At 40.6% G+C, this 16,486-nt stretch overlaps 1 long non-coding RNA gene across 1 annotated transcript; it reads left to right on the top strand.

Moving 5' to 3' along the window:
* Positions 1-36: 36 nt before the first annotated feature.
* On the top strand, positions 37-14,166 carry LOC109255875 (uncharacterized). The gene is made up of 3 exons (XR_002075411.2): positions 37-471; positions 9,272-9,393; positions 13,963-14,166. It is a non-coding gene; the product is annotated as an uncharacterized LOC109255875 (long non-coding RNA).
* The last annotated feature ends 2,320 nt before the right edge of the window (positions 14,167-16,486 follow it).

Here is a 16,486-nt window from a genome sequence, read left to right as displayed (position 1 = left end):
CATGGAACCGTTCAGTTAGCAGGACCAGAGTGCCAGCCCAACCCTGCCCATCACCGGAGTCAGGAGAACTACGAAACTCTCCTCTGGGCTGCTATCTGTCCTCTCCTCTCAGAGGGCTGGGGTGGAGGCCATGTGGCACCACCCTGACTACTCTTTGCACAAGGATTTTCTTTCTGCTCTCTGAACACCAGCTTTCCTTTCTTAACCCGAGCCTGTTTCTCTTACGCTTCTTTCACAGACAATGAATAATCAGTCCACTTCCTTCTTATAAAATCCCTCTGTAGAGTAATCTACTTACCTCCTAATGGGTGCTTTCCATGCTAAATAGCCTATATCTTTCTAATCTCACATCCCTGGACCTACTTTCTGGACAAATAAGCAAACTGGCACCTCTAGTAGCTATGGCTGAGGAAGCAGGAGCAGAGCAAGATGATCAGAGTCATGATGATCCTGCCCCCAACCTCACTTCAGGTGAGTGAGTGATGCCCACAACGGAGCAGAGCTAGGGTTTTCTGAGAAGCAAAGGAAGGTACAAAGGAATATGGCAGGTACTGCCAACCACATCTAAAAGAGTCAGAAAATGAGCCCTTGGGGGTCTCTGGGCGGTAGTAACACTGGCTCTCCTTCAGAAGAGCGAGGACTACGGCTTTTTTATCACTGGATACTCCACCAAATCAGAATCTGCAAAGCCTACAAATGTTGAATGGATGGGTCTGTGCGGCAGGTGTGGTATGTACGTATGTGGTGTGCGTGTAAGTACAAGTAGAGCTTGTTGGAGGGTTCAGGCCAACCCTGATTTCTAGAACATGGGGACATCTAGGCCACTCCTGACAGAGTCAGAATTCACAGATGCTTCCTGCAGCAAGGCTCCCAGATAAAGACTCAGAGCCCATATCACTCTCCTTCCTCTACACTGCTGCCAGACTGAAACTTTAAGAGCCCAAATCTTCCCATGTCTCATGTACACACAAAGGATTTTCCTGGGAGATGGGACTATTTTTGATCTACTGTTAGTTACACACATTTAGACTTATGTAAAAACCCATCAAACTGTATCCTTAAGACTAGTGTGCCTTGTGTCATCTACTGTGTGGATACCACACGGAATAGAAAGTAAAAAGGGGCCCCATTCCTACACTGGGCTTGAGTGTGTGTGGTGCCATGAGCAGTGCTGGACCAGAGGGGACTGATGCTAGTTGGTCCTGCCTCCAAGACTTTGTACCAGATATAGTCTGAGACCAGAGACCTTTAGCAAAAAGTAAGGGCTAGTAAGACTATCATAAGCATTTTCCTTCATTGAATGTAACTTGGAAATCGATGTTAAACTTATATATATAGTTAACATAATTCTGAAAAGTGTAAGGTTATCCAACTTTGTCCATAAATCACATTTTTAAGTACACTGGACTAGAAGTTTCTGATGTCATGATACTCGAAGATGGATTCCAGAACCTAATCCAGGGCACCTTGCACATGGGTGTGTGCTCAAAAATTACACATGGTGGGAAATTACTACCAATTCTACAGAAATTTAAAAATATTCTAAGAGAGTATTATGAAAATTGTATGCTGACAAATTGAATAATCCAGATGAAATGGAAAAATTCCTAGAAAAACAATCACACAGAATTGTGAAGATATAGAAAATCTGAATAGAAATATAATAATGAGACTGAATCAATAATCAAAACCTTTGAACAAAGAAAAGCCCTGAACCAGATGGCTTCACTGGAGAATTCTATTAAACATTTAAAGAAGAACTAACCAATCTCTTTCAAACTCTTCCAAACAATTGAAGAAAAGGGAATACTTCCTAACTCATTGCATGAGGCCAGCATTATCCTGATACCAAAGCCAAAGACAATACAAAAAAAGAAACCTAAAGACTGATCTCCCTTAGGAACACTGAAGCAGAAATCCTCAACAAAGTACTAGCAAACTGAATTTAGCAGCATATTGAAAGGATTATGCCACAACATAGTGGAATTTATTCCTGGAATGCAAGGATGACTTAACAGAAAAATCAATGTAATATACCACATTAACAGAATGAAGGGGAGAAAAATACATGATCATCTCAATTGATTCAGGAAAGGCATCTGACATAATTTAACATCCTTTTCATGATGAAAAACACTAAACAATTTAGGAATAGAGCCTACTCCAACATAATAGAGCCCATATATAGGAACCCCTATATATAGGAACCCATATATAGGAACAGCTAACATCATACTCAGTGGTGAGAAAGTATTTACAAATCACATATCTGATAATGGATTAATATCCACAATAAATAAAGAACTCCTACAACTCAACAATAACAAAAAAAACCCAATTCAAAAATGGGCAAAGGACTTGAATAGACATTTCTCCAAAGAAGATATGCAAATGGACAATAAGCACATGAAAAGATGCTCAACATCACTAATCATTAAGGAACAAATCAAAATTGCAATGAAATAACCACTACACCCATTAGTAAAGCTATTACTTAAAAAAAAGAAAAGAAAAAAAAAATAACAAGTGTTAGTAAGAATGTGGAGAAGTTGGAACCCTTGTGAATTGTTGGTGGGAAAGTGAAAGGTACAGTCACCATGGGAAAAAATATGGCACTTCCTCAGAAAATTAAATATAGAGTTCCATATGATCCAGCAACTTCACTTCTGGGTATATTCATGAGAGAAGGAAAGCAGGGACTGGAACAGATATATTTGTACACCCATGTTCACAGCAGCATTATTCATAATAGCCAAGCAAGGGCGGGGGGGGGGGGCAGAGAGAGAGAGAGAGAAAGAATCCCAAGCAGGCTCCACATCATCAGCACAGAGCCCAACTTGGGGCTTGAACTCACAAACCATGAAATCATGACCTGAGCCAAAACCCACTGAGCCACCCAGGTGCCCCCCACCCCGGGAGACTTTTTGACCTTGTGATTCCAACCCAGGGAAGAAGTAAGAGGACATTCCATCTCACCTCAGAAGAGCAAGTTTCCCCCAGGGTGTGTACAGACCAAGCCTTTTGCACATTACATTGGTCCCACCCCTGTGACAACCCAGCACCCTTAACAAGAAGTAGGAACCATTATCAAGAGGCAAATAGGGGACTTCCTTCGGTGTTTTATTTTGGAAGCTTGAGCTGGAAAGGATGAGAGCACTATCTCTTTCTGGGGATGCTGCTGTGGGAGGTGAAGCCAAGCCCACCTCTGCTGTCTGTCTAACTGGAACACGAGTGGTTTTTCAATTGATTTTGTTCAGCCAGTAAGCTTTTTGCTTTTATCTCTTTTAAAAGACACAATTTGCTCTAATCATTTGTACTGTTATTGTTATTTACATATTTTATTTTAATCTATTTTAGTTTTTACTTGCTTTCCTCAACCTCTGTACTCATAGCCTTTGATCTAAACATTTTCTGATAAAACATTAGGAATTTTCTAGGGCAGAGCTTCTCTATCTGTAGCAAAGAAGCAGGTTTCAATTTTTTTTCTCCCAATCCACTGAGGACCAATACTTGCGCAAAACAGAATTATTAGAGTGATCATATGTTTGGATGTTACAGCAATGTAAAATAGTTATTAAAAGTTTCTAGGTATTTACTTTCAATTTCTGTATTGTGTTGCAGACCAGTGGCAATTTAAGGACAAATACCTACCCAGAGATTACACCTGGATTAACACTGATTGAACAACGATTTGTTTAAAAAAATTTTTTTCAATGTTTATTTATTTTTGACAGACAAAGACAGAGTGCAGCAGGGGAGGTGTAGAGAGAGACGGAGACACAGAGTCCGAGGCAGGCTCCAGGCTCTGAGCTGTCAGCACAGAGCCCAACGCGGGGCTTGAACCCACGGACAGCAAGCTCATGACCTGAGCCAAAATCAGACACTTAACTGACTGAGCGACCCAGGCATCCCAGTAACTGTTTTAAATAACATTTGTGTTGGGGCACCTGGGTGGTTCAGTCGGTGAAGAGGCCAACTTCAGCTCAGGTCATGATCTTGTAGTTCATGAGTTTGAGCCCTACATCAGGCTCTGTGGTGACAGCTCAGAGCCTGGAGCCTGCTTCATATTCTGTGTCTCCCTCTCCCTCTGCTTCTTGCCTGCTCACGCTGTCTCTGTCTCTCAAAAATAAATAAACATTAATAAATAAATAAATTTGTTTTTTGCAGAAAATTTGGAAAATGCCAAAAAAAAAGGAAAATAAAATCTGATGTAATTCCAACATCTAGAAGTAAAAACTATTGAAATATACTGACATTTTGTATTACATATACTGATGGTTGTACAGCCCTGTTCAGTATAATTTTAGAATATTTTTATCATCCCCAAACGAAGCCCCTTACCCATTAGCAGTCAGACCCCAGTCTCTGGCAACCACTAACTATTGCCTTTTTTTTCTTTTTAAGATTTTATTTTTAAGTAATCTCTACACCCAACATGGGGCTCGAATTCACAACCCCGGGATCAAGACTCTCATGCTCCACCGACTGAGCCAGCACATGGCCCCCTGATCTATTTCATTTCTATTGATTTGCCTATTCTCAATATTCAAAATAAATGGAATCATACAATATGTGGCCTTTTGTGTCTGGCCTCTTTCAGCTTAGCATAATGTTTTCAAGATTCATCCATGTTGCAGCATTAACAGTACGCCATTCCTTTTCATTGCCAAATAACGTATTTTATAAATATATCAAATTTTGTTTTATCCATTATCAGTTGATAAACATTTGGGTTGTTTCTACTGTAGCTATTGTGCATAATGCTGCTCTGAACATTCATGTGTATGTTTTTACAGAGACATAAGTTTTCATTTCTTTTGGATATATATGAAAGTATATATATATGACTCAGGATTACTGAGTCATATGGTTAAGTCTATGTTTAACATTTTGAGGAAACACATATGTACTTTAATAACTTAAAAAAATTAGAATCACTATATATGTACTTTGTTAAACTTACCATTTTTATTATAAACATTTCCCCAATGTCTTCTGCTAATCTTCAAAATGATGATTTTTTTTAGGAGCACCCGGGTGGCTCAGTCGGTTAGTGTCTGACTTTTGATTTCTGCTCAGGTCAGAATCTCACAGGTTCATGAGTTCCAGCCCTGCAAAGGGCTCTGCGCTAACAGTGCAGAGCCTGCTTGGGATTCTCTCTCTCTCCTTCTCTCTCTGCTCCTCCCCCACTTGCGCTCGCTCCCTCTCTCTCAAAATAAATAAATAAACTAACAAAATTTTTTAAAAAGATGATTTTTTTAAATACATACACATTTCCCCAATTTATAAAAGCGTTACAATTATTTTCTTATTACTGGACATCTTACTGCCTTTATAAATAGCATAAATGGTCACATTTATACACAAATATGTAGATTAAACTCTGATATTAAAATATTAACTTTTTATTTGCAAAAGTTTATTGGCTTCTGGCTCTTTATATCTCATCCATTTGTTTCACTGTTTTTGGGCTCCAAATATCTTATGTTTTGATTTATTACTTTTAACTTCTATTTATTCCCTTTTTTTTTTATACCTTATTTCTAATTTCTTGGGTTTAGTCTTCTATTAATCTTAGTTGAGGCAAAAGCAATTTCTGCTTTAGGTTTATAAAACTGTTAAAAAAAACACTTTGATTTTGGGGGTGGGTGTGCTCAGCCAGTTAAGCGCCCAGCTCTTGATTTTGGCTCAGGTCATGATCTCACAGTGAACCCCACACTGGGCTCTGTGCTGTCAGCACAGAGACAGCACAGAGCCTGCTTGGGATTCTCCCTCTTCCTCTCTCTCTGCTCCTCCCCTTGCTTGCACTCTCTCTCAAAATAAATGGATGAACATTAAAAAAAAAAAAAACGCTTTGATTTTTTAAAACAATTTGTCTTATTAACTTGTAAAAGGGGAATCATAATCATCTGAAGAGCCCAACAGTCTTGTTTCTTTGTTTGTTTCCTTTGGGGAGGCGAAAATGTCAGAACAAAACATGCCTTGGTGATGTGACTTAAATTTTAAGAAACATGTTTTGGGGCGCCTGGGTGGTGCAGTCAGTTAAGTGTCAGACTCTTGATTTTGGCTCAGGTCATGACCTTTTGGTCATGAGATGGAGCCCTGCTGAGCGTGGAGCCTGCTTGAAAATCTCTCTCTCCCTCTGTCCCTTTCCCTCACTCATGTGGGCTCTCTTTCTGAAAAGAAAAAAAGAAAGACACATCTTTCAGAAAAAAAGAACTATTTCTTATAAAAGCATTTTTCCCCTGATTCTAAGCAATTGTCTTAGGCCTAGAAGTTAAAGTTTCTCTTGCAGATATCAAGTCTTTCTGATCACAAGAGCCTTTACTACTCTGTTTGAATGAAAAGAAACCCCAGAATCACAACTCTGCCATTTGAGCGATTTAATTTTAGTAGGAACTTACTTAAATTTGATTAATAACTTTTAATTTTTCTGTTACCTTTTCAAGCTCAAAGCAAAAATGTTCACGGCGCATCACTGATAAGCCAATGCTCAGAGAGATGTTCTCCTCTCTGTATAAAATTCTGGTCGGTATTGGGCAAAAACATACTAGTTTCAGTAGCCTTTTTAAAGAACATTTTTAGAGGGGCACCTGGGTGGCTCAGTTGCTTAAGTGTCCAACTTCAGCTCAGGTCATGATCTCATGGTCCATGAGTGTGAGCCCTGTGTCGGGTTCTGTGCTGACAGCTCAGAGCCTGGAGCCTGCTTCAGATTCTGTGTCTCCCTCTCTCTCTCTGCCCCTCTCCCACTTGCGCTCTCTTTCTCTCTCTCTCAAAAATAAATAAAACATTAAAAAAAATTAAAGAACATTTTTAGATTTGCAGAAAATTTGAGAAGATAGTACAGAGAGTTCTCCTATACCTCACACCCAGTTGATAATTAACACATTACCTTAGTATGGTACATTGGTTATTATTAATGAAGCAGTATCAATACATTATTATGAACTAAAGTCCATAGTTAATTCAGATTTCCTTAGTTTTTCATACTTTTTATCTAATGTCTTTTTCTTTTTTTTTTTTAATTTTTTTTTTCAACGTTTTTTATTTATTTTTGGGACAGAGAGAGACAGAGCATGAACAGGGGAGGGGCAGAGAGAGAGGGAGACACAGAATCGGAAACAGGCTCCAGGCTCCGAGCCATCAGCCCAGAGCCTGACGCGGGGCTCGAACTCACAGACCGCGAGATCGTGACCTGGCTGAAGTCGGACACTTAACCGACTGCGCCACCCAGGCGCCCCTCTAATGTCTTTTTCTAGTCCAGGATTCTATGCAGGATATTTCATTACAATCAGTTGTCTTGTTTCCTTTGACTCTTCTTGGCTGTGAGTTTCTCAGACTTTTGATGACCTTAACAGTTTTTAGGAGCACTAATCAGGTATGCTGTATATCTTTTAGGATGACCCACTACTGGAATTTGAGAGACACATTTTTTTTATTCCACATTTTCTTTAAAGTAAAGGAACACACATATTTAAAATTTTTAATTCCACATCTTCTACCTTTCCACTATTGATTTACTCAAACGCTTTAAACCATCTTCCTCCTCTTTTTCTTCACCTATGTTTTTCCTTTATTTACAGTGATGTTTGGTAATGTTTGATAAGCAGCATAGCCAGTCTACAGTGGTAGCTATAAGAAGAAAGCCCACTCTACAAACAAGGGGTTGATAGCATCCCTATCTTACACATTCCAACCCATCTCTACACCCTGTCATTCTACCCCTAGTCTTTAAAGCACAGCTTTCTGAAACCTCACTCTGGGGGAATTGGAAGCCTCCACTTTGTACAGACCCCAAAACAGATTCACCCTCAAATCCTAGATCTCTAATCTAAAAATGGGAGAAGTTTCATGGTTTAAAATTCATGGTCTTCGAAAGACTGAATCATTGGATCTGGGGCAAACTAGGACAGTATGACCTTTGCTAAAATGCCCTTAGGCTTACTTTGTGGAGATCAAGTTGGTGTTGGACTTTGTGACGGTTTTACTTCTTTGATATCCCTTCTATCTCCTTGAGTGTGAATGAGACTTAGTGAATCACTTCTAGCAAATGAAATGTAGCAGAAGCGAGGACCTGTGAGCTCTGAGAGTAGGTGATAAAATGCATCATGACTTCCTCTTTGCCTCTTCTCTTGGATCACCTCCTTTGGGGAAAGCCAGCTGCCATGTTGTGGGGACAGTGAAGCAGCCTATGGATGGGGCCATGTAATGAGGAACTGAATCTTCCTTCCAATCATTAGCAAGGGAAAAAGCTTCTTGCCAATATTCCTATGAGTAGCCTTAGAAACTGATCTTCCTTCAACTGAGCCTTCAGATTACTGTAGACTAACATCTTGACTGCAACCTCCAGAGAGACAGAATCACCAAGTTAAACCATTCCTGAAATCCTGACTCACAGAAACTATGAGATAATGTTTATATGAAGCTGCTACATTTGGGATCATTTGTTATGCAGCAATAGCCTGTGTTGTTTATATTTTTTATTTCCTGTATACTATGATGTTTTGATACCTTGAAAACCTTCCTGGCTGGGGAGACTACCTATCCTGAGGCTAGCCAATTCTTAGAGACAGCAAAGGGCTCAGCTGGGAGCATGTCTTTCATTTGCAAGCTAACCAATCCAGAGCCATACCTCGCCTTGATCATCCCAGGGCCGGGCACTAAGCAACAAGAAACCATCCCTATAGCTTAGAGCCCATAGAAACTGTTCAGATTAGGGGTGCCTGAGTGGCTCAGTTGGTTAAGTGTCTGACTCTTGATTTCAGCTTAGGTGATGATCTCATGGTTTCATGGGTTGGAGCCCTGCATCAGGCTCTGTGCTGACCATGCGAGGAGCCTGCTTGGGATTCTCAGTCTCTCTCTCTCTCTGCCCCCCTGCCCTGCCTGTGCTCTCTCTCTAAATAAATAAATATAAATATAAATATAAATATAAATATAAATATAAATATAAATATAAATATAAATATAAATATATATATATATATATATATATATATATATATATATATATATATATATATATATATAAAAGAAATTGTTCAGATTAGCCAATGCTAAGCTGTTTACTCTGCCCTGCCTTGTTTTTCCTACAGAAACTTTGGTAAAGTTTGTGGCCTCAGCTCTCCCCTCACTCTTGTCCCTTTTGCCTCTTAACGGACACTGGCGCTTTCCCGTGTGGCCCTGCATGGTGTGCTCTGTCTCCTGAGTCTCCAGGACTTGTGAGTATAATAAACATTGTTTTCCTGAGCCTTTCCTGTCTTTTCTTCTGTAGCCACACCTGACTGACTTCACATAATAGAACCCAGAACATAGCTTTGGTGATGGAATATGTGGAGGGAGGACCAACAAGACTCTGTAGCAAGTAGTGATCTGTCTCCAAGTGGATCTGTCCAGGTGGGTCCATTTTCTCTCTCAACATCACAAGATGATCCTTTCAATATGTGACTCACCATGGGTTTCATTTATTGTAAAGATCACTAAGGTACCTTTAAGAATTAGGGTTCTTATGAATGGGGGTTTATGTATTAAAGTTGGCTGTGCTTTTCTTGGAGGTGCTCTTAATATGTTCAGAAAACCAAGACCTCTCTAGAACCTAAAAGAAAAAAAAAGCCTGATGTACCTCCATCCCAAGAGTCTTACATCTCCTGAGGCCCAGAACTTAGGTCAAAGGAATGTGGCTAAGTTTTAGTTTTTTCACTCTTGGCAGAACTAAGAGCTATCCCAAAAGGACAACCTAATCTACCCTTAACACCTGCCCCTAAGGAATGCCCATGCCTTGCTATAGCATTCTTCCTGGGATCCATAGCAGGACCCAGTACTGTGCAACCTGAACATATCTCCTACTTAGTGTCAGGAAAGCACATCACCTCCAACTCTGGCCCAAGAGGGACTGGACTCTAAGCCACTCATCCAGTGACTTAAATCTGCCTTCATGAAAATTACCTTTGAGACCCTTCTTTTGGGCTGTCCCATTGGAAAGCCCAACCACTTGGCCCATAAAGTCCACAGGCCCCTATTTCCAGGAATCAGTTGCACATGCTCTACTTTGGACCAGTGCAGCCTCACACGGGCTAAGATAAATGGAAGGACTAAAGGTTTCATTTCTTTTTTTCTTTTTTTCTTTTTTTTTTTTTTAGTTCTGGAGACATCTTTCATAGATACTTTCACAGGCAACTCAAGCAGCTGTGGACTTGGGCTTTGGCACATACAGCGGTCTGTGGGAAGCATTACTATAGTACCCAGGACTGTGGAAACCATGACAGGAGGCATGCATTATGGCCCTGAGACATCCACCCTCCTACCTGTTGGTTAAATTACTTGCTACCCCAGAGAAAACCGCACTCCCTCCCACAAAGAACCTTGTTCTTCATTAATACAGATCCAGGTGCCATACTGAGAGTTGGAGAAGAGACATGTTTGTTCTACACAGTGGTGTCCAATAAATCAGGGTGTTGTGGACACACTTTGTATCTGAAGCAATGCTTTCAAGTGATACCTTGTTCTTGAAGCTCGTCTGTGCTCCTGTTAGTCCCAGGAGGTTAGGGGACTGAAAAGAGTAAGAAAGACTGTGGGGGGCTTCTAAAAAATCACTGAGGAAATATATAGTAATTATAAGAAAATACATATTTCAAAAAGGTAAATAATTTGCCCTTTATTCCAGCATCCAGAAATAGCCACTGCTAACAAAAGTATCCTTCCTAATTTCTTACACATATGCAACTAGAGACAACAGTGCTTACCTGCCCAGAGGCTCACCCTCACCAGAGGATGAGTTTGTCAACTGCTGGCTTTCTTACAGAGAAGTTGGTAGGAGAGGAAGCCCTGCAAAAGAGAGGCTGCATGGTTCAGGCTCACGAGTGTGGTTCTGGGAATTATCAGGCTGTGAATCCCTGCTTTTCTACTGATTACCTGTGTGACCTTGGAGAAGTTACTTAACCTCTCTGTGTTTCACTGTCCTCACATCAAGGATGGAGATAATATCTGTACCCAAAGGATTGTTGTGAGATTTAAATGCACTAATATAGATGTGGTTGGAAAGGCATCTGGTACACGGAAAGTGGTCGACAATTTTGTTATTGCTATTGCTATTAAGAATGTAACCTAGTTTAATAGGGTAAAAGAAGATGGTAATTTCACAACACCTGCTGGTTCTCTGAGCAGCTGAGAGTGACAGGCTCATTGTCTGTGAAGGCTTTATTTCTTACCCACACATGGGCATCTTGGTGTGTGTATGTGTGTGTGTGTGTGTGTGTGTGTGTGTGTGAGAAAATGTGCACTGGGAAGGATCAAAGATGGAGTGCTTTCTTTGAGAGGAGGAAGTAAAAGGTAGATTTTAAGACAAGAAAGCAAGACTAGCATCCCTGTAGAAGGGTTCTTTTTTTTCCTTTTCCTTGGCCTTTGGGAACCATCATATTTAGTATCCAATTTGAGGATCCTCCACCATATTGTAATTCCCTCTAGTTACCCCAAGCCTTCAGTAAACCCTTTACACAGAGCTGGTAGGGCACTTGGTCTGGACAGGAAAGGGTTTGGGTTCCTATCCTCCCTCCATTCCCTGTTGCTTCTGCCATGCTGGAGGGAGAGGCAGGGAAGCCAATACACCAAGAATAACTTTTGCCAGTGTTTGAATTCTATTTCCTTAGTAAATATTCAGATGATAAATACTCTCTCCCTTCTTTGTGTGTTTCAAGAGAAATACATTGCTAAACCCTTCTTTCAGAAATTATATCCCTCCCTCTCTTTTCTCTCCTCCACTTTAACGTGGCCAGTCAGCAACTCTCATCCTCTCAAGTATAAAATTCCCCAAAAATGATTTCTTGAGAAAAAATTTATTTTTATTTATTATTTTTTAGAGAGAGGGTGTGAGTTGGGGAGAGGGGCAGAGGTAGAGAGAGAGGGAATCTGAAGCAGACTCTAAACTCAGCACGGAGCCCGACCAGGGCTTGATCCTATGATCCTGGGATCATGACTTGAGCTGAAATCAAGAGTCAGACACTTGGGGCACCTGGGTGGCTCAGTCAGTTAACTGTGGGACTTCAGTTCAGGTCATGATCTCATGGTTCCGAGTTTGAGCCCTGCATCGGGCTCTGTGCTGACTGCGTAGAGCCCCTTAGGGTCCTCTGTTTCCCTCTCTCTCTCTCTCTCTCTCTCTCTCTCTCTCTCTGTCCCTCTCCCACATGTGCTCTCTCTTTCTCTCAAAAAGAAATAAACATTAAAAAAAAAAAAAAGAGTTGAACACTCAACCAAGCCACCCAGGCACCACCTCTACCCCTGATAATAATGATTTCTAATCTCTTTACCCTTATTATTTCCAAGGTTAGTTGTTTCTTAAATGGCATTTTGTTTGTCTTAAAATGCAAATAACCTCAGCTAAATTTTGAAAGCAAAGATTTGCATCCCCCACTTTTCTTACTGTGATAGATTATGTATATGCACGCCACTCCTCCCGCCAAGAGGGAAGTCATTTCTCTTGCCCTTGAATCTGAGTCAGCAGGTGACTTGCTTTGGCCAATAGAATATAACAGAAGAAATGCTGTGTCAATTCTGGCCTGGCCCTTTAGAGGCCTGTCAGCCTCTTCGTCCTCTCTCTTGGAACCCTGAAGCACCAGGGAAGAAGCCTTACCTTGCAGCTAGAGAGGCCCAGCTCCCACGAGGCACTGAACATGTGAATAAGGCCATCTTGGAAATTCCAGCCCAAGTAAGTGATCCTAGTTGTCTTAGTCTGTTTGGGATGCTTTAACAGAAATATCGTAGCTTATAAACAACAAACACTTATTTCTCATAGTTCTGGAAGTCCAAGATCATGGTGCTGGCAGATTTAATGGCTGGTGAAGGCCCTCTTCCTGGTTTAGAGACAGCTATCTTTTTGCTATGTCCTCATATGATAGAAGCAGGGAGAGAGAGCCCTCCTGGGCTTCTTTTATAAGGACACTAATCCTATTCATGAGGGCTCTGACCTTTTCATCTAATCACCCACGGGTCCCACCTCCTAATAGCATACCACAGGTGTTAGTATTTCAACATGAATTTTGGATGGCCACAAACATACAGACTGCAGTACCAGCCTATGCCAAGTGGGACAGAACAACCACTTACCTGATTTAAGACAACCCATAGGGTCATAAAAGGTAATTACCAAACCCAGCTTCTTAACATATCAGAATTACAGGCTTTCTTCTATATCTGAATATATGCAAATCCCCTTTAAGATTTGCCTTTGGGGGCGCCTGGGTGGCTCAGTCGGTTGAGCGTCCGACTTCGGCTCAGGTCACGATCTTGCGGTCCGTGAGTTCGGGCCCGCATCGGGCTCTGGGCTGATGGCTCAGAGCCTGGAGCTTGCTTCTGATTCTGTGTCTCCCTCTCTCTCTGCCCCTCCCCCGTTCATGCTGTGTTTCTGTCTCGAAAGTAAATAAATGTTAAAAAAAAAATTAAAAAAAAAAAAAAAAGATTTGCCTTTGGAGGGGCACCTGGGTGGCTCAGCTGGTTAAGTGACCGACTCTTGATTTTGGCTCAGGTCATAACCTCAAATCTAGTCCCTCATCAGGCTCCTCACTGAGTGTGAAACCTGCCTGGGATTCTCTCTCTCTCCCTTTCTCTCTGCCCCTCCCCTGCTCATGCTCTCTCTCTCTCAAAATAAATTCAAAAAAAAAAAAAAAAAGAAAGAAAAGAAGGGAACTCATGGTATTTGTTCAGATAAACAAAGGAAAGTATGACATTGAAGATTTGTAAATGGATCATGTTTGTTCATGAGGGTAATACACTAAGAATAATTTTTAAATTTTTAACTAAATATGTGAGAAGAGATTTTGTTTTGTTTTGGTTTTGGTTTTGGCTTACAGATGGGCTGATTTCCTTATCTTTATAATTTATCGCATTCACAGTGGCTGTTTCTAGTGGGTGGGGCCAACCCACCCACTAGAAATTCTGCTATACGTATTCTTTTCACTCTGACTTCTTCCTCAGTACCCCTTTTGCTATGGGCCCTTCAAGTTCACTGGATCATTGTCAGTAAGAGGGAGAGGACTCTTTAGAAGACTGACACCGATTTGCTCTCGGGCATGCATCCTCCAAAGATGTCTACAACTAAATATTGGCATTTTGACCAAGACAAGTCCTATCTGAGAAGGAATCATTTCTCACAGAGAATAAAAGATGTTGTAAGTAACATTGCTCTATTGCAGCTGATTTTGTTTATTATGAACAAATGGGGTAAATTCAGTCACAACTTGCAGGGTATCCATAGTCAGACCAGGTAAGACACAGAATATTTCCTATAATTAACATATGCGTAATAGTTTGACATTTGAATACACTGTCTTTTGTAGAATATTTGAGCTTTCAATGTTTAGGACTTTTAATAAACATTATTTAAAGTAATTATGTCAGTTTTTCAATAATTGTTCCATACGTCATATTTCAGGATTGTCAGAAAAAAGAGGAAAAAGGTTGGGAAACAAACACTAGACACCTGTGTGACAAAAAGCAGGCTAGATCAATTTGGAGATAGGATTCTACTAGGTAAACAATTAAAAAAATAATATATTCACACAGCTCAAAAATTTTTAAATATGAAAAAGTTTTATGGCAAAAACGTCTCCCGACCTGCCCTGCCCTACCTCTCCTCAGACCACTGATATTAGTTTTTTTGTGTTTTCTTACAGAAAGTCTTTATTCATATAAGCAACACAGATATATATCCTTACTTTGGTATTCCTTTTTAAAAAACTTTTTATTGGGATGCCTGGGTGGTTCAGTTGGTTGGGCATCCAACTTTGGCTCAAGTCATGATCTCACAGTTTATGGGTTTGAGCCCCACATCAGGCTTTGTGCTGACAGCGAAGAGCCTGCTTCAGATTCTCTGTCTCCCTCTCTCTTCCCCCCCCCCCAATTAAACATTAAAACCTTTTTGTTGAAGCATAACTTATATATAGTAAGTTCTGGCTACAGGAATATTAGCAATACTCCCCTAAGCCCTCCTACTCCCTCCTACTCCCTCCTAATTAGTATCTGTCAAAGATGACATTATTCTGACCTCTATCACTATAAATTAGCTTTGCCTATCTGTTAGTCCCATATAAGTGGAATAATATAGTATGTACTTTTTTTGTGGATGGCTTCTTTTGCTCAGTGTTACATCTGAAGTTCATCCATGTTGTTGTATATGGCAATATCTTGTTCTTTTTTTTCTTTGATATGTTTATTCCATTATATGATTATACCTCAATTTATTTATCCATTCTACTGAAAGTCATTTGAGTTGTTTCCAGTTTGTGGCTATTATAAATAGTGCTGCTATGAACATTTTTATACGTATCTGTTGATGGATATAGCACTCACTTACATCGGCTATACAGAATGGTTCAGACAAGTCGCAGGTAGATCTCCAAAGTGGTTGTATCAGTTTATACTCCCACAAGCAATGTATGAATCCCTCTCGCTCCCTACCTACAGCAACCCTTAAAAGGTCCACCCTTTTAAACAACGTGAAACAAAACTTCCTTATTCATCTTGGGAGGGTGCTAGGGAGCCAACTCATTATCTTTAAAACTAGTAAATAAAGGTGGGGCGCCTGGGTGGCTCAGTGGGTGAAGTATCCGATTTTGGCTGAGGTTATGATCTCATGGTTCGTGAGTTCAAGCCCTACACTGGGCTCTGCACAGTGCAGAGTCTGCAGAACTGCTTCAGATCCTCTGTCTCCCTCTCTCTTTCTGCCCCTCCTCTGCTTTCTCTCTCTCGAAAATAAACAACAAAAACTAATAAATAAAGGGGAGAAATCAGACCCTTTTCTTTTTTTCTCTTATAATCGCTACCTCAGGATAATGGAACTGAGAGATTTCTTCTCACAAAGGAGTTTCTTATAAGAAATAGAGAATTTGACTAATATCATTTTTCAGGTTCTGATGCATCAACGGATATTGCTGTTAACATCCCACAAAAAAGAGCCAGATACCAAATGTCTCATGATGGAATTACACATCAACACTTAGAAAGCAGTCTTAGTCCAGCCCCTTGAAAAATCTCAATTGAACAAGTCTCTAGATCTAACCACCAGTTTACAGGAAACACAAGGGTCAGAGAAACATGTGAAACTACATGGTAGAGGCAATCATCTAAATGCAGGCTATGGAGAAAGTGTAGGAAAATAACCTGGTTTTATCAACAGGAAGAAATAAAGGAAAAACATTTTTTGAGAGAGAGAGAGAGAGGCAGAGGGAGAGAGAGAATCTCAAGCAGACTCCACACCAAGCAAGGGCTCAACACGGGGCTCAACCCCACAAACCTTGATCACTACCTGAGCCAAAATCAAGAGTCAGGTGCTCAACCAACTGAGTCATCCAGGTGCCCCTAGAAATAAAGGAAAAATTTTTTAATGTTTATTTATTTTTGAGAGAGAAAGAGAGAGTACGTGAGCAAGGGAGGGGCAGAGAGAGGGGGACAGAGGATCTGAAGAGGGCTCCATGCTGACAGCAAAGAGCCTGATGCAGGG

Source organism: Panthera pardus, unplaced genomic scaffold (assembly GCF_024362965.1).
Source record: "Panthera pardus isolate Hobbes unplaced genomic scaffold, ASM2436296v1 HiC_scaffold_25, whole genome shotgun sequence".
Taxonomy (NCBI): domain Eukaryota; kingdom Metazoa; phylum Chordata; class Mammalia; order Carnivora; family Felidae; genus Panthera; species Panthera pardus.
This window is presented reverse-complemented; position numbering and strand designations above follow the sequence as displayed.